The 25,924-nt window shown below is 41.0% G+C and overlaps 2 protein-coding genes across 26 annotated transcripts in view; one reads left to right on the forward strand and one right to left on the reverse strand.

The window, feature by feature from the left end:
• The window catches only part of LOC111269990 (uncharacterized), a 78,342-nt gene that overhangs the window by 51,003 nt on the left and 1,415 nt on the right, over window positions 1-25,924 (reverse strand). For 4 of the 22 annotated variants that reach the window (XR_015314758.1, XR_015314745.1, XR_015314756.1 and 1 more), the window contains one exon: window positions 16,039-18,508. The exons of 9 other annotated variants lie outside the window; for them this stretch is intronic. The gene's annotated coding sequence lies outside the window, so the exon portion shown is untranslated. 9 more of the 22 variants (XR_015314760.1, XR_015314755.1, XR_015314742.1 and 6 more) reach the window with 6 other exon arrangements.
• LOC111269993 (uncharacterized) overlaps window positions 1,866-25,924 on the forward strand; it is a 60,663-nt gene continuing 36,604 nt past the window's right edge. For 3 of the 4 annotated variants that reach the window (XR_015314769.1, XR_015314770.1, XR_015314768.1), the window contains exons 1-2: window positions 1,866-5,576; window positions 6,908-6,976. The gene's annotated coding sequence lies outside the window, so the exon portion shown is untranslated. The remainder of the gene's footprint in view (window positions 5,577-6,907; window positions 6,977-25,924) is intronic. The other variant, XR_002686061.2, reaches the window with a different exon arrangement.

Here is a 25,924-nt window from a genome sequence, read left to right on the forward strand (position 1 = left end):
CGATACGTTATACGGTGCAAAAAAACGTATTTATATCTAAGCTTTCTACGTGTTTTCTATGCCGCTTCCTTATATGAAAGTATATCACGCCATGTCTAATTGATCTTTCTCAAGCTCATTTATCTAAATAAGTGTTATAGAATTCTGATAAGTACTGTATGTTTCTCGGAAATGTGTGCTCAAATAAATACGGAATGAAAATCCTTTCAAGACGCTAGCAGTATTATGAGCTATAATATCATTATATGTAAATCTAATAATATATATATATATATACAGTGGCAATCTTCTTGCCTGCCAATTTTAGAATAGTAGTTTAGGTTTAAGGCCGAAAACAGGCACGCGATTCATTTCGTGATCGAATCAACCGCTTGAAACAAAGCTTAATTAAGATCATTTGATTAAATCGTACAATTTGAAACATTTATCTAAGACTGCGTATCTGGAAATATATATATAGGTTTAGGGTTATAGGGCTGGCCAAGGTGGAATTTTCAAAATCTTATTACAGTCGAAGTATAACTAATAACCGATAGTTTATTTATGTACCATTTCTATATCACCTGGAGATCGATATGTGTTTTCTTTACGGATTACGTATCTTATGTGTTTGATCACGGCCATTTAATCTTTCTGCCGATTTCAAGGTTGAAGCCTGTAGCTTAAAAAGCTTATCGAGGCCATTGCGCGAGCGTATTTCAAACTAATATATCGAGTATCAATTATGTGCTAAGTTGACCGTTGTACTAGAGATTTACCGTGGACGGTACATAACCTGGTGGATGCACGAACGTCTGGTTTTTTTGGCACAAAAATTAAACGAGACCTCCCTGAACCTTAATTACAGTTTCCGAGATCCTCAGCCGATATCGTCCACAGATGTAGCCAGGGCAAGGATAAGTAACGTTAGCTCTTTGTAAACAAACCGGATTCTGAACGTATAGAATTTTCGATTATTTCGATCATTTTTCTTAGTCGCGATGATGCTACGGAGTCCTTGTTATACTTCTCACTTAGTAGCTCATAACGCTGCTGTAATACTCCTTTGTAACAAAAGACATGTAATCTTGATTTGTAATTAGACCGTTCCGTTAACTAAAGCAAGACCTGACTTTATTTTTGATATTTCTTTGTCATTTTCGGGTTTCGCAATATTAAACCCATAAAGCAAATCAACGAATTACAAAAAAACATGCCACATGTTCATCGACTCACTGATCTCATATCAGAGTCACATGTTGCATAATCCTGTACCGTATTTGCTGTCTCTACATATGTATGAAAGCCATACCATGAATTGCAGATGTGTATCTGTAATCAAAATGTTCCATTCAACCCATTTGACTTGAATCACAGTCACACCCTATACTAGACCCAGCAGCATTTCTATTTTATACGCGTTACAGGCTGCCCAGCCAGCGTACCCCAAAAAGCACTACTACTGCATTGCTTAGTCGGATCGATTCCCAATGCTCAATAGTCGGTTGGTCTCGCTCGATTATAGTCAGAGTGAGCCTTTTTCCTGCTGAGAGTAGTCAAGACTAGCTTGACAAACCGAGACAAACCTAGAGCTGGTGTGGCCGTGGAACAGGGTAAGTTTGTAGTAGGGTTAAATAGATCCCAAAGTCGTAAGCTATGAGGCACTCCAGGCCGGCACGTCCGCCAAGGCCCAAAAAAACCTCAGATAGCCTATCTAATGGGTGAATAAATGTCTATTGTTTTTCTTGTTATTAGAAAAGGAGGTGACAAAATTACCTTAATAGCCTAACTATATTGCTTGTTGTATCCGTTCATCTTTCGTCCATTGTTTTCGTACGGCTCTACAACCGCCAGCAATAATTGAGACCTGTTCCACACCAGTAAAACACAAACAAACACTTAGATCAAAAAGTAAAACTTAAAAGGCACAAAGAATAGATATCCATATCCTTGCCATAGTTTGACTATTATTACTGAGCAGAACAATATGGGCTATCATCGACTTCAAGCTAAATTCAAGGTTTTTCTCGTCAATGAACAATAATATTATCAACATAAATAAAAGGCACCTGTCTGATATCCCAAGCTTGTATTGAGAAATAGAGGGTCTCACACTATGGCCTGAGTGTTCCTATAGAACACTTCATTCCGCGTAGCTAAAAGCTAATCGACTAAGTGGATAGTTTTTAAGTTGGGTTTATATGATGAAATCCAAAATGGCAGCCGCTTTTATTTGCAGTTAGCCACATGTGACATCGATGAGAAACAATCGGTTTATAAACGAAACACTCTTCCTTCGCGTCAATTCAGGCATACGCGTATGCATACACCCTCGTGCTATATATGACGAACTTGAACAGATGATTTATAATAGAAAATAAGGCAGTAAAAGTAGCAGCACTCGGTGGCTGGTCGAGGAATGGGCAGACGTTTTTTTTATTGATCCAGCAGCGAGGGAGATTTCCTATATTTCTTGCTCTTTTAGTTGTACGAGTCGCATGTGTTTCAGAAGCATTTTTCTTTTGGGATTTAAGAAAAACAATAAAGTGTGTTCTATGGAACCTTAAAACTGTTTCTACATATGTATCGTCATAAAAATGCTTCCATGGTTGCAAACCGTTATATGTCATCGTTATCAACAATTATTCATTACCAGACTTAAGCATTTCCGATCTGTATACATGCATATTAGAAATTTAATTACATGATAATTAATAATAAGTATCCACGGATGATCTGCTTTTTGAAAACGTATTCATAATGGATTCTTCTAGGTCCCATTTTATTTCTGCTATATATGTACCCTCTTTTCCTACATTCAGCCAACCAAAGGCCTTGCATATCAAATCGGAAAGTGGTAACCCTTAATTAGGCCCTGGTCCTTGGTAACGACCACCTCTTTATTATAGACACCCCTGTCGATCACTTTCTAAGACAGCCAATATTTTCAAAGGAATAATGGTTTTTTTTTTGAAAAAGATTTTCGCCCAACGGACTCTACAACTTTGTCCACTGTGAAATATGTAGTTTTTAGCAATTTTACTTTTTTAGCTGGCCTCCATTTGCACGGCAGTTTCTGCCGATCGCCTTCTTCGTAGACATCTCTGTGTCCAGATTTCCATCTATTCCGGCTCAAATCTTTTGGTTTTTTCTCCGAAACTTAAATTTTTGTTTCGAAAATTTATTCTTATCTCTCGCGTTCATTTATTATGCGAGAGTAAGGAATTAAGTTTTCTGTAAGGTAAAATAATTTTAAGTTGTACCAAATGTTGCTCTTCGAGCCATTTCCGAAATTATTCGTGTTTTATCTAGATAACTTATATTTTTGTGAAGGCAGCCTTTACTTGTTAGCTTAACGTTATATTCATCAGAAGTTTTTACGGCACTAAGCGTAATTGCTGTGTTCTGTATTCGTTTACCCCCGACGTCCTCAGCTTTTGCTCACTCTCCTAGTTTGCGTTCCCCATCACCAATCGTTGCAACAACGTTTAAGCTATAACTTTCTGTATAACATCTCAAAAATGCACTCTCTTTGCCCTACTCCGCCTTAGTAAGTTGATTAGATAAATATGGTCTCACAATATTTTCTCTTTATAATTTGATTGATCGAGTGATTTTTCATGAGGCACCTATATTGTCACTAACCACAGAATGCTAAATATTTTAGGCACAATTGAAATAATTTTATCTTGGTTTCATATTAACAGCAGTTAATCCTTAAGTTAAGCCTTTCCGAACCTCTTAGTGAGATATGAAACTTTTCGCAGCATATACGCGCTTACCGCATACCTATTTAATAGCTCCCCGTAGCAGCAAATCGATGTTCTCGTGTATTCATGACAGCATATCTCGACCGGGGAAAGAGCTAGTCAAAAAACCTTGAACCTTACCGAAATACTGGTAACTGGTAAACACGAAGAACGTGTTCATCGTTAAGTTGATTCATCGGCCTGTCTTTGTCGTATGTGCGGCTGTACTCTTGATGGCAGCCCCGCGTTCATGTCCTCTACGTTTGTGGGCGTTCTTGTTTGGAGCTCTTACAAAACGGCGTCGTAAGTGAGCATCTCTCTTTGTACATCGCTGCGACGTATTTACACTCAGCCTTCGTCAGTGAAATCTCAACGCCGTTAACGACGCTAGTGACAGCTGAGGGGCAGGCCTATTTCACTAACTAAATGCGGCAATTATCGGATGTCGCAAATTTACATATTAATAGGTGGCTAAGGGCTAAGCTTTTATATTTTCTGCTTTTGGAGTCTGTCGCTTTCGTGTCTAGGCCCCTCCTGACCCGCCCGTTTACGGAAAACCGTAAAGTGACTCAATTTTGTGCTATATACAATGCAATAGGTTGGGTTTATCGCGTTGACGGCCATAGCGGCGCTTCGTGCGCCATGTCTAGGCATGTAGTGACGGCCGATATTGCTTTCATGTTTTGTTTGTACGCGATTTCATTGGTTAGCTTTCGCCTCTGTTGGGCAATGCAAGCCAAATAATCGTTGGCAGACTTCCTATTTTAGTGTTAGTGAGTGCCAACAAAGCGAGTGTTCTGATGGCCTGAATAGACCCGAACTCTAAATGAGACACCGCGGATCTTATAGGTGCCATTTACTCAGTGATTCCTGTAATAAGCAGAAAAAACAACTGTTGGATATATATGAAACAGAGACAGGTGCTTCGACGAATTTGTTGCATGCGCTAGAAATGTGTTTCGAAACGGTTATGGTTATTTAAGACAATTATCAATCATTGCAATGCAACTTTAATGCAGGACGTAAGCCACGGACCAGTTTCAATATGTTCCTCTATTTAATTGACAGTTAACCTAGCAGTAACTGCACATTGGCTAATATTGGTAGGTGTGAACTTAGTGAAGTGCCACACATCCAAACAGTTCTAGCGGAATTACATTTCGACCTGACAACAGCCTAAAAGTCTTAAAAAACGATTGTTGGGGGTTTATTTAAGCGACCTAATTAGTAGTCAATATGCTCCCCTTTTAAAGGATCGTTGATTTCTGTAGAAAAAATCCAAGTGTATCAAAAATGGCATTATTTTAGTAACTTTTGGAACCGTTCGAATTGAAACCCTACTGAGAATCTTTCGGTTTATCTCATAACAAATCTTTCTCGTTTTTTCCATAAGCCATATAAAAACTGACGACAGCGTAGACGGTTCATTTCGGACAAAAGGAAAATTTCTATTACTTTATTAAAAAAAGAGTAGCTTTTTTCTGGTATCAGCAATGGCAGACCAATGTGCGCCTGCTACGACAAACCGTGAGTCAAATTTTGAATATCGCGCGCTATGTATAACATAACTGATTGGTGCGTTACGTGAAGTTGCGGTGCGGACAACGGCATGTAGTCACGTGACGATGCCACATGAGATTATGGCAAAACGGACACGTTGAAAACGGCCGTATTTCCCATAATAATCATCGTGCCCGAAAGAATCGCGACGAAGGAGTCTTTGCACGAGATACAACGAGTGTACGTGAGGCAATATTTGTGTGTGCTGTTCAAAGTGTAACAAAGTGATATATATATATATAGCCTGTGGGGCTAGCTATCAGGCTGATCTGACAATCGACCCAGCAGGCAAGTTGCGTTATAGGGTATACTCTGTGCCAACATTAGGCTGATCAATAGAACAATTTATGAAATGCGCTAAAAAATTAATCAATAGGACGTTCCTATGTCATCAAGCAATAGAGTTGGGAAAGCAAGTACCAAACAAACAAGCAAAGCAGAAAGGCGGAGAGTTAGGCAATCAGCCCTTTTAACGTACCGCGTTTCTATTGTGTATGCTACTTTTCAATAAGGAGAAACAAACCAGGCCGCCCTCGCGGATGCTTCTTCACTTTCTATAGTTATAAGATAGGCGGCCTCACATCGTGCCTAGTCATTGCTTTACGTGGCCAACGGCTAAATTTCGTAGCAGCCCAGTTTGGCCTGCTGAGTCGGAGTCAACATACGTACCGGTGAAGAAATCCGTCAGCGGACCGGACAGACTGTCTTCTCATTCTGCCTCCCCTCTAATGATTTCAACGCTTACCTGGATCAGCCGAACTCGAGCAGCACTATCGCACTTCTAAATACTCTTATAAAGTTTAGTTGTGATATAGTCAATTTTATTTCGACAACGACTTTCGTAGGGTAAAATTTCCTAGACAAACGTAATCAGGGATAGGGTAAAAATCATCCTCTGACAGACGAAGCAGACATTTGTGCTCACATACTAATGGCGATAGACTTTACTATGTCAAGTTACACGTACGCCATACCATTAGCCAAGCTCAATCGTGATGCCTACTTGTAGACAAGCTCCTATACGACACTCACGAAACTCTCTATGTACCTAGTCTGCTTGATACTTTCCAACGTACAGTCTTCCTGGGAAGCATAGGCACTAATTCAGTTAAACTTGCAACGTTGCCTAGAAGGCAAAGATGGCCTTCAAGCTTATAGCCGAGGTACATGCAGCCCGAGTTCTGCCCTTTAGCCTACATTTTTAAAGCGATTTATAGAAGAACGTATGCGTCTCACAGGCAACAATGCCTTGAACGACAGAATACCTGTTTGATCACCGTTGTAAAACGTCGACCATAAAAGCGGCCAACGCACCGCGACAGCTCGGCTGCTTGTCTAATTAGCTCCTCCTTAGACCCTCATAACTCACTTCTCGAAGCTGATTGCCCCAAGGGAAACAACACCAGGCGCGGTGCCTTTTTTCGCAGTAGTGTGGTAAAATGGGATCTCAATAGAACGCAATATCCTTACACAATATTTCGAAGTGCGCAAACTTATGCCTTGAGAGCCTATAGGTTTAGATAAAGTTTATAATGAGCAAAACCTAAAATGCGCCGTCATTCTCGCGCTTTGTTGGACAACACTGTTTAATGAATGTTTATATACTGGTACATTTCCAGCCCAGTAGAGAGATGCTACCCTACAAGTAATTCCTAAAGAAGAGAATTCGGCTCGACAAGAGTGCCGAGGTAAGTGTCCTTATAAATATACTCAACATTTTCATTGCGATTCTACAGCACAACCGTTAATAGTAGAGTGGTTAAACTACCGCCCTTCACAGAGATACTTCGTTTGGTTCATGCAATAACCTATTCTCCAGCTAGCTAAAGGGTGTCTTTTCAGGAAGTCGAAGACATCAGTCGGAGTTATCTTCTATGCAGATAACTTAGTGATGTACGGGTTTCAAACACAGCAAGCTCTCTCTTGGTTTCACGCAGCAGCCACAGATTTTAGACTGATGACAAAGCTAACTACAAAAGTGGAACGTAAAGGTTAGAAGAAAGAGCAGGACAGCGACCTTTAACATCTTGTACTTAGCCAATTGTCTTCTTGCCTATGCAAACCGTTCACCGTACTGAGGTAGCTTTTTCCGCCGCAAACAGCAAATGTTCCGCTACGTACATCACTGAAAGGTGCAGAAGATCGAATCACCTCATTACTCGCCTACTTTTAGCCTTGTTTGATTTCAAAATTCCTCTAATCGCAACCTAGTGCAGTAGTTCCTACAGTGAAGAACCTCGAACAATTAGATCGTGTCAAAGCCTCCTTTCTAAAAAAGCACTAATACTATACATAATGAGTTGAAATCGCTTCGTGTATTTCTTAGCAGATTTCTTGCTACTGTTCGAAAATCTATGTCATTGCTTTGGGCTTCCGGCAACGGAAGCATTCAGGACGAACCTGGAGAACTCGAACGAAAATTCATGGAGATTGGTGAGAATTCCTTTGTTTTGGGCGCGATGAAGATGTACGAACCGGCTAAATAACTTACTTTGATGTCAACCCGCTTGATGGACGTTGATTTAAATGGTTTAAGTTGGTTACCCCGATAGCGCGATATTAACTTGTATGTATGACGGTTTCGACCCCCACCACCAGCAAAGATGGAATTTTAATGGCGGTGGGTCCATGTAAGATTGAGTAACAGTTTCTAGCTAAAAATGCACACAAAATATTAGATATGGAATACAGCTCTAGCTGAGGCGTAATCGTTTATCACGCATTAATATGCTGTCCTCATATATACTAGTGTTTGATCAGTTGCCTTACGTTTGATGCGTTATATAGCTGCGGTGCTCAAGGGGCGGTTCGAAAACGAATTAACCCTTAGTTGCATTATACAGAAGGTCGATCCACGAGCTAATACAAGCCATCTATACAAAATAGCATTTTCAAACAATCTTGTTAACTAGGTTAATGAAGGTCGTGTTCATTTCCAACAGTCCGATTGCAAGCGTATTTTCTCCTAAAATCTTTAAGGTAAAAGAATTCATCAAGAAGCATCGTCTCAACGAAAAAGAAGAGCTGCCACGGTGTTAACGTAACGTAACGTAACGTAACGTAATTCAGATAAGCGTATTTCAAGAAAGTTAGTTCGTACAATATCCGTCGTACAATATACATTGACATTCTATTTTCCATAAAGCTTTGCAATAGGCTCTCTTTACTATAACTTGAATTTCCACTACTTCTGACTCGGACAGCATCAGGCAGTAGTCCAGCACAAGCAACATAGTTTGCCATTAACTGGATACCCAAACGCTCACTTAGCACGCGAAGCGATGTTAACCACATGCATACGTGCGTTCCCGTCAGATTACCGAGGCTAACGTATAATAAGTCTGGTTACAATTGTGAAATGCGACAGGCAATTGCCGTACACGCTATGCACGCACACCCGATGCTGAGACAAATGTTATTATACTTGAGATGATCGTCTCGCGTATGCTATCTACATACGACCATCATAGGTGGATCTGAAGATCGAGCATGTTCGTATCAGACTTGAATCGTTCGGGCTCATTATGCCAACAAGCAAATGAACACTTCATGATGAACCGACATGCCTCTGCAAGGCAGTCAATGGCAGAAGCTCATAACAACACACGCAATAGATTCCACAAAACGTTTGCTATACGCTCATGTGCCCAATTCGTTCGCAGAGTTTGTTGACGAGAAACTGGACCTTTGCATGCAAAGGCTAGACCCGTCGGCCCGACAATGGACATCATGGCTACGAACGCTTGGCCCTTCCCCTTTTTCATTAACTGAGCGTTCTGCGAACTTTTCTATAGACAGTTTATAGCCGTAAGGTATATGCGGGTACGTATGTTGCTGTTGGTATTTCGTATTGGCTCGCCTATTTTTCAGCTTGTACCGCACTTCTGATTAAAGCATCCCTTAGCTCTAATTAGCTTGCTGAATAGACAATCTTGTTGCAAATTGCCTGTTACAGTCTACAAATCTACTTTAGCGACTATAAGGTTCTAAACATGAACCTGATGTATTAACATCCTCTACTATTCGGCCGAGATCATGGTAAGTCACCTGATTTAAAGCCGAAGTCCTGGTAATTGTCGAGTAATTCGTACCTGAAACCGTGCTAAGTGTCAGATTTTGTCCAGCCGATCTTAAAGTAATATTGAAAAAATTGAGTGCCGGAAGCCAAGGTTATAATGATTCTAACAGAATCTTCGGAAGGAATCAAGGGTCGAAGTTGCAGTGTTTCCGTTATGACTGAATTTTCTGATGATTATTCACTACGCACTAGGTAACGGGTTTGTTGCCAGATTACAAATCGGGCGTCGAATTAAAAAACAGAAGTCGACACGATGCTGATCCGGAACGGACCGGACGTTAAGATTATGGGCTGTTTGGGTCTTGGCCTTGTTAGATATGATTGAGCTTATACTGGGGGAAAGCAAGCTGGTTAAAACCAAAAGGAATATATGGACGGCATTCGCCATGACGGCTCTTTAGAACGTTCGCCGATTCGCAATCTAAGCTGATTTGTTTTAGGGAATGTGCACAAGAAAAAAAAAAAAAAATATATATATATATATATGTATATATATATATATATATATATATATATGCTGCTCACGGCGGTAGTGTAAAGGCAATACGGTACGTGGTACGCTTATCAGCGCGCACATATTCACAAAATCTAGCAACATCGAAAAACGAAGAGCTCGACGTCTTTTCGTTAAGACCTTGTTTCGTCATGTCATCACTAATACGGCAGAATGTTTTATGCATCACCTTAGGGGATTTACAGCTCCTGCAACAAACACTGCTGACTATAAGCGGATTTTCATTTTGGTGTATACATTTTCTATTCGAATTAATTTTAGCGGGATTGAACCAAGTCAGTCATTCTCTATTCAAAGTAAACATGTTTATACATGTATATATATATAGATATATACATGTTCCTGTTTAAGTAGGCCAACAATACCTGAATTTTCAGTTTCAAATACGAAGCTGAACCGGCTTAATGTTCTGTAAATATACAGCAGATATTTTAAGGCAGAAAAATGCACGTAATCAATTGCGGGTATTCTGTGAAAAATCAACCAATTCTAGTGGAATTTCATTTAGTTCGTCTGATATAGCACACACCTGGTACATATTGAACTTCTGCTTTTGAGATGGATATTGTTTAAGAAATATTTCACAAAGTGCCTTTTATCAGGCCACATCGTGAAGGCTCTATTTATTGAATAAGTTCATAAATGTATTACATCTAGACTTACAGAAATTAGAAGCATATGTGCGATAGCACAAAGCGTCCTCGTACGTGCAAGGTCATACCTTTTCCTGTATCGCTCATATACTCTCGTCTTTGAGAACATGCGTCCTTCGAAGTCCCGCCACAGCCAAAAGGTACAAACAATCAATACGGGACGTTAAAAATCTGACTTCGTTGACGATCTCAACGATAGCCGGCATTAAGGTTTTACCGTATTTTTCACAAGATCTGTGTAAATTCGTGTTCACTCTAGATAGTAGATTTGAACACTTCAGCGTAGCTTATTGATGTTCAAAAAACTATGGACTTTCTATTCATTGTCAGCATCTGCTCTGTTCGTCATTTGCGCTTCTGTTTTCTGCCCGACATAAAAACTGCATAAGAAGTGCATAACTTTTCTACACCAAGAAAAGGTCGCCTGATTATAGAACGAATCTCGACGAGGTGGCTGGCGTAGACGTAATTCGTTGAGTTGACCGTCGGCTCGCTCATTAAGTTTTGTATCATTGAAAATGGTCGAGCTGAGGCAGATAAGGCGATGTAATGTATACTTTTTCAAGTAACTTTTGCTTATTGTAGGTTATAGGAGTATAACAATGATGCGGTAAAAAGTGCTCTGTTTATCTTAAAAACTTGCTAGATTACCATTTACTTTGTGCCGTTTCGAGAGGACCTGATCTATAAGAAGTTGTGACGTCCATTTAATTTCAGTACTGGTAAAACACTGCGACATAAAGGATAGTATATTATAGTTATTATTATCAGTTGTGATGATGATGGTAATCATTATTCAAAGTCAAACATATCACAGCTTTTATAGGTATATTTAATCCGTAACATTCAGAATCGTTAACAATGCTATCCATTATGATTGTATGGATCGCAGTTAGCGTAGGTGTATATTACAACCTTCTCTATTTGTAAAGGTTACGTACTATGTATCATTCAAGCAGTGACTCCTGGTGTTTTGTAACCCGAGGCTTGGCCTTCCAAGTTATCGTGCCGGCACAAACGCGTATAATAACTAGTTATTTTGGTTACTGTCAATTCGTTCGTTTGCGGGACCGAAAGGCCAAATAGGTATTAGACATAAGTTGTGACAGTTACAGCATTAACCCTACCGCTCTTTTTTATTTGATTCGGGCTGAATAATTCTACTATACAAATCGGTTATTAAGAAAAACTTAATTCAAAACGAGGATTTTACATGGAGGGTGACTTTATTGACAGCTGGTGTGTAATGCAGAGATTTTACCCCAATAAGCTTGTCCAGGTAATACGATGTAACACAAGACATAATAAAAAAGCTCTGTTATTTCCAACCAAGGACAATCGTTGAAAACTCCCACTTTCCAGTCCGGAAACTTGTCTTTATTTAAAAACGTTTAGTATCAACAAAGCGCACCATTTTGATCTAGCTATCACTGACGTTTAGGAAAATTACGAGTAAGAAACGTATTACGCTGCTCGCACTAAAAGGCCTTGAATGAAACAGAGTAATTCCGGATTAAACTTCTCTTTCTGATGAAAGGCCCTATCGGCGGGGCCGTGCTTTTCAGCTTTTTTGCTGGTGCACGCAGTGCCACTGTACTCTCACTGCGGACAAAGTTTCGAAATAAAAATACTATAATATAGGCCATTCTTCGGTGTCTGCTCTTATTGTTCGCTATAGAGGAAGACATTTTACGCGCGCCCAAATCGTAGTAAATGAGAGCGCTGAAAAATAAAACGATTTCCCATTCGTGCTACAAAGCAAAATCTATGACGCCTCCCAGTGCACAATGAGAAAGTAAACATTCACTGCGTAACAGCACATCTCATTAGTATTTAAAAGATAATTACCATTCAAGTCCAGAAAACTGTAGCATATTGAGTAACAAAAAAATTAGTCATCACTTTGACTAATCAATATACCGTTGTCGGCTACCATCAAATATTTGGGAAAGCATACGCTAAAATCAGCTAGGTCATTATTATGGACGACACCCAGCACGTGAACATAGGATTTTAAGCAGATAAGGCCTACATTGTACTTACTGATGGCTTAATCTTACTATTGTGCAAATACTTCATGTGCTAACCCGTATATTTGTCGCGTCCTATCAGTCCTATCTATGAGATGTCCAGCACACACTGTTTTGCTCATACATAATGCCTCTCTTCGCGCCTGTTGTCTTCACGGGTCATGCGCGACCCACAACGTTACTTCACTGTTTGCTTCGATGCACCGTAGATCTTATGATGAGCTATTTTTTCTTGTCGCTTCTGGCCGCAGTTTCTACTCTGTTCGACCGAAAGCACGCCTGATGAATAGAAATGGCGACTTTGACCACCTTCCCCCGTAGAACTCCTCCCCGGCTTGTATGTAGGTGTTCAAAGGGTTTCAAAGCACGTTCGGTCCATCGCCCTTCCACTTCCCGTTTTCGTACCTAGCAAAGTTCTCGACCTGCCCGTAACCGCCTTTGGCCTTTAACGGGGTGTAAGAAGTCAGGGGGCAAACGGAAAAGGGCGTGAGGGGAAAGCTGCCTCTAACCGGGGCTTTTCCATCACGCTGTCTAGGGGGCTTTGCTTGCCTCATATAGCGTTGGTCGCTGGACCCTTTTTTACCATATCATCAGCATCGAAAGCAGCAACCACTTGGAAGTAAGACCAAAGCCGGTTCAGGCACCGGTACTCGCTCTGCATCTCGGGGGACTAGTGCAGTTACCACTTTCTTCTTCACGCTGTTGCAGCAGCGGCGATCAGTAGCAGTGCACATTGTCAGCAGTGTTCCCTTTTTCGCAAAAAAGCGAACAATAAGGAAAAGGTTGGTTTGGGACGCCAGGCTAACAGCGGAAGAGCCAACGCCTTCGATCTTACGCTTTGCGGCAACCAGCACGAGCGCATCAAATAGGAATAGCTATAAGAACGGGAAGTTGAAGGTGAGGGCAGGCCATTCATACGGACGGTAAACGACTTCAGTAAAGGGTTAGGGAAATTGGTGAAGCGGGCGGTAAGAAGCGAAGATGTTCGAAAGCACCCGTTGAGGTTGAAGATAGGAGGGTTAACGGTAGTAGCAAGAACACATGTAGTAGCAGTAGTGGGGAACCTCCTTGGTATAGCCCCGGCGTGGCTTGTGTGGCCTCATTCGCTTATGCTACGGTATGCCTTGCTACTCAGGCTCTGTTCTTCTGTTCTATCCAATTTTGTTCCAACTTATACTCACTGTTCGCTTGCTAAGGTTTCTTTCCCCTCGTGCGGGAGTGACATGGTAGTTATGGCGGGAGGGCGATGCCTCGACAAGTGTTCCTGTCATAGAAGCTTCTCTCATCTATTTTTCTTTTATCGCATTCTCACTATTTGTGTTTGACCTACCGTGCCTTACTGGTCGGCCGCCACATCCTACGCAGCAAAAACATCACCGTTGAGCGTAGTGCAGGCGAACATACGCTGCAGTGGTGGGGGATTGCAGCTATTTTTCGTTTCTTTGTGGTGTAGGTGGTCTTGTTTTCCTCCGACTGCTCCTTGGATCTTTGAAGATTTGCCCTCGTCCTCGGAGGCGCCGGTCAGTCGGTTCGAACCACCACGAACACGAAACATTTGTCCATCCCCAGCCATTTAACCAACGAACGGTGCTTCTGCCACTATCCACTAACATCTGTCTATCCATCTATACCCGTTCTCTCCATTTCGACCTGCTCTTACCGCTGAGCAGCTGATAGATGTTTGGTTTGACTAACTCGGTCGCCTGCTATGGGACAAGGGTGGTGGAAAAGGGGGCAGCGGATATGCCCCGACTCTACTCTTTTAACTTACAAGATGGCTGCTTGTCTTGTCTGACTAGTACAGCTGATGGTAAAGCTCGGGACTACTAGCACAGACAAGCCTTCTACAGACGGTAGGTGAAAAATGCCAAGAAGTCGCCGTTACCGATCTTTTTTGCGGTTTCCGTCTGGACGCCATTGAGGGCTCGGCAGTTTATGTTAGTGCCGTCTCTAGTGACCCCTGCTATTATCCCAGTTTTACTGCTGATATCCGCACAGAACGACTTTAGCGACGGACGAGCACTGCCATGAGCGAAGTTTAAGAGACATATTTGACCGGTAGCAGGCATTCAGTTGCTGCAACCATGCCGGGGGCCTTCATGCTCGAGCAGTCTACTGGCGCCCATGGAAGCTTGCATTGATCGTAAGTAATAGCTACTCAACTCACAAAATTGAGATGTCAAAATGCAACGTGTTATTAAAAAAACAACCGCGGTAAAAGTCAGCATGAAGGAGCATGAAGACGCGTGTAAAAGACTAATATAGCACGCTTAGATGTCTCGAACGGTTTCACGAAGGTAGACGGTAGTGAGTACAGAAATGGTAACCGGACTTATGATAGCCGTAAGCATTGTATATACTGCCGTAAATATAAGTACCGTTCATTTTCGACTTCCATTATTTTGCAGAATGCGCCTTTAATCTAATTGTTTTCATATCATTATTATTAACTTATAACTACTGGTTAGCTATGGCTATAGCTTTCGACCTCGTTGCCATGGCTTCACAAACTTCCGCGGTAGTCCCATTTTGTTGTTGAGTTGATACACACTGAAAATTATTGTGGACTTCATACGATTTCTATAGTAATAAATGCAGCAGACGCTCAAAGCAGAAGATTCCTGCGCTGCACAGATATTGTATCATAATCGAATAGATAGGCGTAATGTCAATAAAAGCATTTCTGTAAATTCATTATCGATCTTGAATTTAAAGTACATACGTCATGACTGGGTCTGTATATACGAAACTGCCAGCTGTTGCTGAAGGATTGTTCGTCCCTTTCAAGCCACCTTCTCACAGACTCCTGCCCTAACTTTCGTTCATAAGCTGCCAGTTCCTCATAATTGCGTGTCTAATGATGAATCCTGCTTCAGATTGGTTAAAGCTTTATCAAATGCCATATTCCTTTAAATAACGGGTGAGTCTGTATTTCATCATCTGATGCTGGAACGCGTGTCAACAGAAGCTCTCACTTCTTACCTTATCAAGGCCAAAGAGCAATAAGTTTTACTCTTGCCAAAAAGAGCAACCGTTAGTTTGAAGTTAGCCTATCAATCTTTCGTGTGGCCGTGAGTCCGGCTAATTTCAAGTACTTTCAACCTGAGGGATGAGCACGCAACTATTTATCAATAGCTTTAATGGTCTTCTTCTTCACAAAATTGGTGCCAGTGTGAAACTGCAATCATCGGTGTGCGACTCGTTGACAAGAACTCGGCCTTCAGCCATATCTCTTTAAATTCGACTGGAAGAATCTGGGATTGAGATGCCAGAAGTCTTGTCGTACAGATGGAAGCATTTTTGGAAATACATGAATTAGATCTAACATTGCTAGCTAATGGCAAACATGTGGGCGCTTATTTTTATAATTCAGTCCTCTCATTGATGACAAGAAGTCATCACTAGATTTTATTTGACCATCTTGTGTCTTATAGACGTTGTCAGCTTTTATACTAACGACACTACGCGGAACACGTGGTGGTAGAAGCCAATGTGCTTTTATTGGGTTTCTTGCTTTTCTTTTATTCATAGTCACCTTAGAATGTGCGACTGGGTATCACCCCTGATTTATCGTAAGTTATAGCCGTCCTGTTTTTATCTGAACGAAGCGATTACGATTAGGTATAACGGGGTTCGGTCTCATTAAATTGTGGGGGTGCAGATGTGTGCGTCCAAAACAGCAGCTTGATCGTCGTTTAATAAGCTAGTAATGTATTATGCAAATGACTAAGAAGTACGATAAACCTTACTATAGGTAATTATAGTACTAATAACAACAATAAGATGCTTTTTTAAACGCAACCAATTTCCCAGGTATTTCACTTAGGTTGGCCAAGTATACATTTAGAGTTATTTTGAGAATGAATTGGATTTAATTCAAAAGTTTCATCGAGATGTAACTAAAGTTTAGGGCCAAGAAACATTAAAAAGACGTCTCAATTGAAAGCGAAGAAGTTCAGTACTTTCAGAAGGCAAAAAAACTACATTTTTTGGCTATAATATCGATTATAGCATAAGGCAAACTTCAAACTAAGAAGATGTCCGAACCTAAAAAAACAATCATCATTTGTACGCAATTATTAATACATCTTAGGATGACACAGAGCTGCACGCACTAGCAATCTCTGTAGCATATTCTATCAGTTCGAGGGGTCAGAACTACCTATGATTGCAAATATCTTCTGAAGGGTATCTGGGGGCATAGTTGCAACTGATTAAGGTAACGTATTACGTCGAACGAAGTCGATGCTGTTTCGTTAGTGTTTGACTTCGACCGTTTTCTCGACGAACCAGGGGCATAGATGGATATAGGAAACTTGAATCATTAAGCTTGATAATTCGGTGTTTCGCGCTACACAAACAGTGTGAATTAACATTTATAATTTGATATTCCATTTGAAAATTGTGCTCGTTTTACAAATCGATCACTCAATTAACGTTTCCCTTTTTGAGACTAAAAAACATTTTGTTTGCAATAAAAATTTCACAAGTTCTCTTAAAGAGAACTTTTTTCTTGACTCTGATTACGGCAACGTAAGACGTAAGTATTTGCCGCGGAAGCTCCGTATTCTTCAGTTAATAATTATACACTTCATAACGCGACCATCGTAAATTCGTTTACTCTTATAGCTTTGTCCGTATTTTGTTAGCACTTTCTTGCTTACTTGATTTAACATTATAGCACAATGTCTTACAACGACAATCCAAAAACAATCTGTCTGACCGCCGACGGCTGTATTGGCAAGTACATCTATCCGAACATTGGCAAAGCACCCGTCTTCAGTGAACACCCCAGTGAATTGCGCTGTGCAAAACATCTTCTTCTCCTAGTCGTCACTGTTCTACGTTGTGGTCCGTCTGTTCATGCTTCATTACGTTCCGATGACAGATCTTCTCTGTGTCTCCCTTCCAAAAAAGTTGATCCTTTCCAAAACCTCTGACTAAGCCAACATGATTCTGTCAGTGCACAAAAGTCGTAAAACGCTTTCTGATCTGCTTATGCCTTCGTTGTCCCCGATAGCTACAAGTACAACTGCGACCTTTACCACCGCGGTGGGTAGGACGAATAACTAGGCGCTATGCTCGAACGAGAAGAAACGATATCAAAGTCTTACAGAAGCGTACAAGCGGGTTTGCACGGGTAACGACGAGACCCAGCCTTTGCTCCGTCGTGCACGAGAAGAACCGGAAAAAACTTGACATAAATGGATAATCTGCAAGTTATCGTGAGTGAGAATCTATAATCACCGGTCGAATTTTGCAGGAGCGATGCAGAGACGCAAATATTTGTCAGGGTTGAGTAGGGAAATAAGCGGTTAAAGATAGGAGATAAAAACACAGAATCATCGATGGATTATATACAGTATCTGGCGGTAGATAAACACACTGCCATACTGACCTGAGAGAAAATGATGAATGGAACTAAGAAAACGCTAATATCGGGTCCATAAAAAGGCTCTGGCAGAATGATTTTCAAAAGATCTGGATACAGTCGGGTACCACCATTAGATATCGTCCTAGCGTGAAGGCTAGAAACGAGTAGGCATGATTAATGTAAGTAAGCTAATAGTTTCAAGGTTCTGTTGCATAGGTAAACTGCTACCTCTTAAGAATAGAACCTCGATATTATGCAGAATATGCTGTGGAAACTCTAGTAAGTCGTAGTCCAATTCGTTTGCCAGATGAAATTGTATATATTTAGTCGATTACATGGCTCTTTAGTTCGCTGGGGAGGTAATATAACTGTCGTAGGTTGCTGACATATTTATTTATTCCATTCATACAACTTCAAGTTCTCGTTGATCATTCGTGCAGTCAATGTAGTGTTTTAACCGGTCCAAAAAAGCTTCTAAAGTGACAAAATCGTAGAGTTTCGTCTTGTGCACAGCAGACGAATTATACGCGCAACGCTGGGTATCACCAACGCACTAAAAGACCTTTGTTACCTGTTACCAAAACAGTTCAAAACAAGAATATAGTTTATGATAATATTGCACTTAATGGATACAAACAACATACGTTCACGTTATTATATGCGGTCATATGTTGAATAAAACTATCATCCATCCTAAACGTACAATATCAGTGCGTCACCTCACAAAATACAATATGCACCAACAAGGTCTTACTGGGGGTTGTCCATACAACTTCATTTATAAATTCGGCAATATGCATGAGCGCGGTTCGAAGCAATCTTTTACTCCGAACCCCAACTAGCCAAGCTACCGTATCGGGCACTGCCCATATGAGTGTACGTCTAGTAGTTGCTTATTAATCGTTGGTATAAATTTTCAGAGGCCGGGACAAGAGTTTATTCCAAACTGCTATTGAGCGATCGAAATCCGACCTACGGATACCCTAAAAACGCAATACTTGTGTCTGTCTCTCTATCTCTAGCATATATTACAAGTCCTGTCTCAAAAATGAACGATCCGTGATTTAGCTCCAATCGCATCTATTGAACGGAACACCGAAAAGAGAAATTAAGCCGCAGGAATCGCTTGCAAAGCGACTAGCCGCAACGGAACGGACGCGGCAGAATGGACGTCCCGTCGCCCATGTTTTCCATATGAACCAATGTTGAATTCTCCCACTGTTTCTCAGTAGGGCGATTGTGGACAGAGCACCACAGCATATATTGTTGAGCCTGTCACGTAGCGTTGGATGGTTACAAACAGCTAGCGGCCGTCACGTTGTCCTTATAGCTTTCCCTGGGGAGATCCTATTGTTCACATGAGCTTTCTGTGTTCACCCGTCAGCTCGGGCTACGGTTGTGCCCGGAACTGCCACAGGAACTGAAATGGCTGATCACGCTGTTGGTGAGGGGGGCGCCAAAAAGTTCACCGCGAAAGCTTAAGCGAGACGGCTTAAGCCTGCGCGGACGCTTATTTCCCGTCGACCCGATCCACTATAGCGACTCCTCGACTTTGCTTCAACTGATAATCACAATAGGATGGTCGACAACAGTATCGGATAGCTTCATTTCGCTACTATATTACAACGTCTTAGCATTTATGTGTTGCAATGAATTGAAGAAAACGGTAAGAAACCCTAAGTACTGATACATAGATGAAAAGGGGTGAGCGAACCTGGCATGGTGACTGTATACAGACTGTGAAACATGAGGAGAAAAACAAATCTTGGATGCGTCTTAGACCGTTAGAGTTAAAATTTTGCAACATATGTATATAACGATGACGGCGCACGTTGCTAATATGGGCTAGAACTTTCCGGATCAGAATTGTTTCTTTTTGGTTAAGAAAAACTCTTGCTGCATATATGCGTGTGTCGTAATATTAGCGCGTGCTACGTGGGGAAACACCACAATAGAAACAAATTACAGCTGTCTACGGCAAATAGTGGTATATAACACTTTGGACTATTACATTCTAACATAAAACCATCAGTTTTCGTTGTTGGTGGTCCTTTGCGGGTTTGGATCGGGGAACGTAGGGCTCCAAACCTGAATGGCTGCGCTTATATTATTTTGGACAAGATCTAGTTAACATTGACTTTGTGTCAGAAATTGTATTTCTCAAATCGTGGCAATAGAAACGTTACATCTGGTATGCGTTAACCGTAGGTGTGCTAAAATCCAGATTTATACCCAGTTCGTTTGATATATGAGCTGTGCATGCAGCCCACAAGCTTCGTCACGTCAAACAAGATTGGGTGTCCACACAACCTATAATTAGTTTTTGGAATAAATCTGTATCTGTGTTGGGGCAGAACTCAAAGTAGGTCTTTTCCGGGGCTGACCCTGATGAGCCATAACCCCTCGGATGAAACTACTAGATCCTGAACACTGTAGGTATGTGTACTATAATATCGAATTATCAACAGAATGTGCAAAAAGATCTTATGTCCTAGAAAAAAAAAAAGGCGAAGACTTAGCACTACCGCCTAAAAATCGTAATCAAGATGTAGATACACTATGATTTTATATCGGGTTTAGAGTGAACGCTTTTCCTGTATATACAGTCATAAGCTGAATTGCGGCCTTTCGTAGGTTATAAATATCTTCAAAGAGGCGCATTACCGATCATTTCTAAGAGTGCTTGCGCTACTAGGTCCGAACGTTGTTGTATTAGAACCTTAAAAACTCACACTTATGGATATTGGGTTATTCAGAAAATATAACGCTTCATAGTCAATCGACTCGATACTGGCTATACGCCGACTTACGTAACATAGGACGTATGATTGTTTTAACGACGATGAAAGATACACTGAACTTCTAATAGAAGCAATAATTCGAAGCCTTTTTTCCAAGTTTCTTTTTAAAGCCTTCGGGACAATATATATATATATATATATACATATATACATAGACAGAAATTGGCAAGAATTTGGCAACCATTTGGTCGGTGTGTATTATATATATAATATTACTAATGTACTAGTGTAATATACCAATGCAACAGTACGAGGTCTATTCACGTATAAATAATCCACAATAATAATAAATACAAATCTAGCCTTCGAACCCTCACGGCTTCAGAAAGGCTTGCAAAGGTAGTTAGTTATTCTTGACAAAAAACTGTGATCGTTCTTCAACTCTTGAATGCGATTTAAAAAGGATTCGTCTTCATATGCCATAAAATAAACGAGTCAGCTGGTGTGTTGGAATCGCAGGTCTATTTCGGTCATATTGAATATAGTTTTTTTCTCCCTTGTACATTTTTGTTTGAATCATAACAAAACACGCCGTTTATATCTACGAAAAGTCTGCACTTTCCCCGATAATTTCAGCACCCACTCAAATTATCGATTTACCTGACGGCTTATAAGTAACCTTCGGAGTAAGTGGATGCGGCGCGCAGGCTCTTTTATTGGGCTCTGGAGGAGAGCTTAAGCACCGAGCTGTCGTTGACTCGCACGTTTGTGAGAGAAACGCTAAAAGCAGAGGGAGGGTGAATGGCCTTTCTTGTAGGATAATCCCGTGATTCAATAAGGACATAAAGAAGGAAAACAGCCATGAAGAAAGCCTGAATAAATATATGACGACCTCTAATGATTTGATATGCATATTCGATATCTTCTCTAAAACAATACTTGCCGTACTGGAAAATGTACGTCTGTATATTTAACACAAAGGTAATATTTTGACAAAGGTTGAGTTTTTGTACAGCTTCACGAGTTTACCCATATAGGCTCGGGGGGCATTCGATATACTTCGTAGTCGATAGCATCCGTAGTGCGTTATCAATCTTGCTTGCCTCAAGCACACTCTACGGAAGGCCATGCCAGAATATAACTAACTCGATTACCAGAATATGGCTTCGAATAGAAAAGCCATCGGTCCTCGGCTAAAGATCTTCGCGGCGGGAGTACAGAAGGCTTTCAGCAGTAATTTTGGTGTTTAACAGCTACGTAGCAAGAGTGTGGCTTCTTGTTTTTCGAAATCCCTTATTTCCTAGTTTAGCTTCAGGGCCTTCACAATGTATATTAGCCCATCTCAACCGTCTGGAAGCCTTCGTTTACATTTAGCGCGCTTGCCTGTTAATACAGGGTCTCGATTAGACCAAGTCATCAACCTGATTGTTTTCTCTTTTTTTTTTTGAGCCAAATAAAGCATTTGCGAATACTACCAACGTTTCCTAAATGCTATGAACGCTTTATTTATTTTTTGGTTTCAGGAAGGCCTATCTCAAAAATTAGTTTTAGCCAAATTAGCTTTTTGCCAATATCTGATAGAAATAAAAACGATGTTTAAACAATTACGCGTCATAGAAAACTATTTAAACCAATAAGGCTTATTTTATCGTATCTCGATTAGCTTAATTGATACTATTGACAAAAAACACTGTCGCTTAAGACCGCTTAAAAGAACCCTTTCAGAGTAACTTACGATCTAACTGACATAGGATTGGAGCTGTTTTGTTACTGCGAAGAAGTGTGCCACTTCGTTTATGTTACAGTGACACATAGTATAACTGTAGTATAGCATGAAGTACATCGTTCACAAACAGATAGTTTGAATCGCTAGCCCAACAGGCATAGCCGCAGTTACTACACATATAAATTGATATACAATAAATTCCCTATTTCACAATAGCTCGAGCTATCTCGCAGCGTATCTCTAACATACTCAATGGCAGTAACAATCAATACGATTACTTCTTCAAGCGTATTTACAAGCTGGACAAAACAAAGAAAAAAAAAACCGGGAGAACAACCACTAACACTCCTGGTAGATGTGTATATATTATATGTGGCTTGACTTCATTATAACGAGACATGCGACCTCTATTATAGCCGACCCACGTCGATACGGATGAGTCTTACTAGTTGTATAGCCGCCGGTGTCGCTGTTACTGTGCTAGACCCCTAGAGCTGCTGTCGCCGCTATATCTCTTTCTTGCCATTGACGTCGACAGGAAACGGCCCCATGAGACGTGAGACCTAGGGTATTTCGGCCTCGTTCCCGGCTTTATTTTTAGTTTCACCGCGTCACAAGCTTCAGGCTCTCTTCTAACGTAATCCACGTCCACTAACGAAATCCCAGCGAGATCTGCGCCATCAAGAGAAGAAGAAGAAGAAGAAGAGAGCGATGCGATTCTACCAGTAGGTTCAATCCAACGACGGTCTTTGACGCTGCGAACAGACACAGCTCCGTTAGTGCTCATCCGCTAATAAGTGGCCCGAATAAGCCTGGCAGTAGGAGCAGGCGGTACCAGCACGAATATTGGCTGTGCTGTGCGATGCAGTGGGATACAGTTGGTCGGTAGCCGATCTCTCACTGGGCCAACAGATGAAATGAGGTACGAAGCACCTGCGTCGGCGACCGAAGGCCTGAAACGAGGACTGCGGAGCTGGGATTGTATGGTGGTATCTGACGTCAAACTCAGTAGAATTCGCAAAGCATGTATATCGCCTCCTCTCTCTGTATCTTTTACTGATTTAAAGGTTAAACCTAATATAGGACCTTGCAGGGGTCGTCCGTGCAACTTAACATACGAACGGACCTCTGCTGGTGAAGATCTATAAACACACCTTTAATATAAGCACCATGATAATGCCAAACAATCTCATCCTAAGAGTAATTATAATCTAAGTTAGTCTTGGAGTTAGTTACTCTACGATTTAAATTGGTCTTTTGACAGGGGATTTGTTAGTATTATCGGTTGTCGTGCTTCATATTAAATGATTAATATAGCCAAAATGTTACTAAAAAAAATTAAAGGTGGGAAGTTTTTAAGTTGTTCACAATTCAGAGATCCTGCTGATACTGCAATAGAAAAATTGAATAACAATTATTCAATAACTATTAGAGCCTTTCGCTCGTACATCATACAGAATAAGTAATGATACGTGGTTCGTGAGTATAATGTTTTGCAGGTCGCAATGAAAGCGCTAGCAGACATGACGAACGTTTTACTACCGAGATTGTGAGTGGGTTAGCAGATCTAAGCACATCCGAACGCCTGAATCCCATAACGTGATTGTACGTATTTTTTTTGCGTCTAAGTGCGTTGGCCAACGATCGTCGAATCGAAAACTGCTCTGAGTGAATGCTTACCACCGTAAGCAAAAGCCAGTGTTTACATTTAGCGACAAAGAGCAATTAATACACGGAATAAATGAGGTGACCAAACGTGATTTGTCAGGCACGCACATCCTAGAATTTCTAATCTAGGCACAAGCCTAGCTAAGGTATGGGGAACGCTAAAGCTATCCTAGATCTTCGTAATGTTTGAGGCACTTCGTTTGTAAAAGCAGACGCTGCTTGAAAAAGATTATTGCGGTAGGAACGAAGAATATCAAGATGATTTTACACCTAGTGCGATCTAAGGTATCTATTAAGTAACGCTTTCTAAAAGGCAATTTAATATAGACACATAATTACAGGCTTTTTTGATAAAGTTGTCTTACAGCCCGCAGCGAGTTTTTTGAGGGGTACGTAATTTGCGACATAGCTTCAACGGGCCAGTGGATGAAGCAGGAACAAGCGAGAATCGAACAGAATCGTATTCGCGTATTCTCGGTTTTAGCTGTAGGTGGGTCTCGAGAGGAGGTTTATATGAGTGATATGGGACGGAAGGGCAGGGTTACTCATCCACTCGAACAGAGATAAGCCAGCAAACAGGCTGGCAATGGGAGGAGTTAGCAGACGACGATAGGATGTCTGTGTGCGCTCCGGAACAGAGGAGAAGCGCATCGCGCAAGAAATCGAAGAGCTTCTCGGAGCAATGTCGGCCAGCAGCAATAGTGCGCTTCAGGGACGAGCTCACCTGAGGCAAACACGCAAACTCAATTACAGCCGTTTTCCGTTTGAAGGAGTTTTGGCAGTAAAGACCTCAGACAAAGAAGAAGAGGCAAAGGTCTGCCAAAATCCGTCAAGGTTTTCCTCCGCTGCAATGGTAAAATCCATATCTGAGCAAAATTTATTCATCCAAACTAAACAGCATGTCATTCCCTGTCATAGCACTGTTGGCTGCCTGTCGACCAAGCGGCTCGAACATGTGGTATACCCCTATGGACGGTTCAGAAAAAGTATCTATATGTTTTCACGTCCTAGGACGATCCTGGATAAAACTCTTGAATTGAAATACGTCTATATGTTAGCGTCAGTATTTTCATGCAACTGTACATTGACTTGTATAGCATCGGCCGCAGTGCCCCTATAAACTAATAGGGCATACTTACAAACTCTTTCCTCAGTTGCTGAACGATCGTGACTTAAAACGCATTCGTATTCATTGAATATATTTTCAGTGTCTATGAAAGGTCTGATAAGTACAGGCGCTTAACAAAAGGTCTTGACAAAATCGAGATGGAAATGTACCAAAATACGAAAACTAACTAAGCAATGTATAACAGCATCTAGACGAAAGCATTGAATACAGACAAGATATGGCCACCCATTGTAGTTTTCTTTCTATTTTTTGCTATAAAAATATAAGAAAATGCAGTCCTATTTAAACGTAAGCAAAATTTTATGAATATGACTTAAGTTTGTCCAGATGAGAACACATGCTTGCGCAACGTTTTTACATTAAACGAAAGGGGTATAATTTGCAGATGTCTTAACGTAGCTACTACTTAGTCAGATCATGGCTTGAATTCGGATACTAAACAGCTTGCAGTCCAGTAATAAAACCTTTTTGTACGGATACATGGCAACACTGAGCGAGTGATTGTTGTCATTTCATAGACTCACTCAAATATGCTCTACATGTATTAATTCAACTGAGCTAAATATGGGTTGTCAGATGGCCAACAGTTTCCATTCCGATATGTTCAACTGGCCACCCCTCCAGTATTCGGAAAATATGGAACAAAGTACTATCTTGTTGAAACGTGTATGTTTGTTGAAGACGATGCGGCAAAGCCACCATTGGAAACTACGTATGGAACGT

The sequence above is a fragment of the Varroa jacobsoni genome, unplaced genomic scaffold (assembly GCF_002532875.2).
Source record: "Varroa jacobsoni isolate VJ856 unplaced genomic scaffold, vjacob_1.0 scaffold_1428, whole genome shotgun sequence".
NCBI classification, from domain to species: domain Eukaryota; kingdom Metazoa; phylum Arthropoda; class Arachnida; order Mesostigmata; family Varroidae; genus Varroa; species Varroa jacobsoni.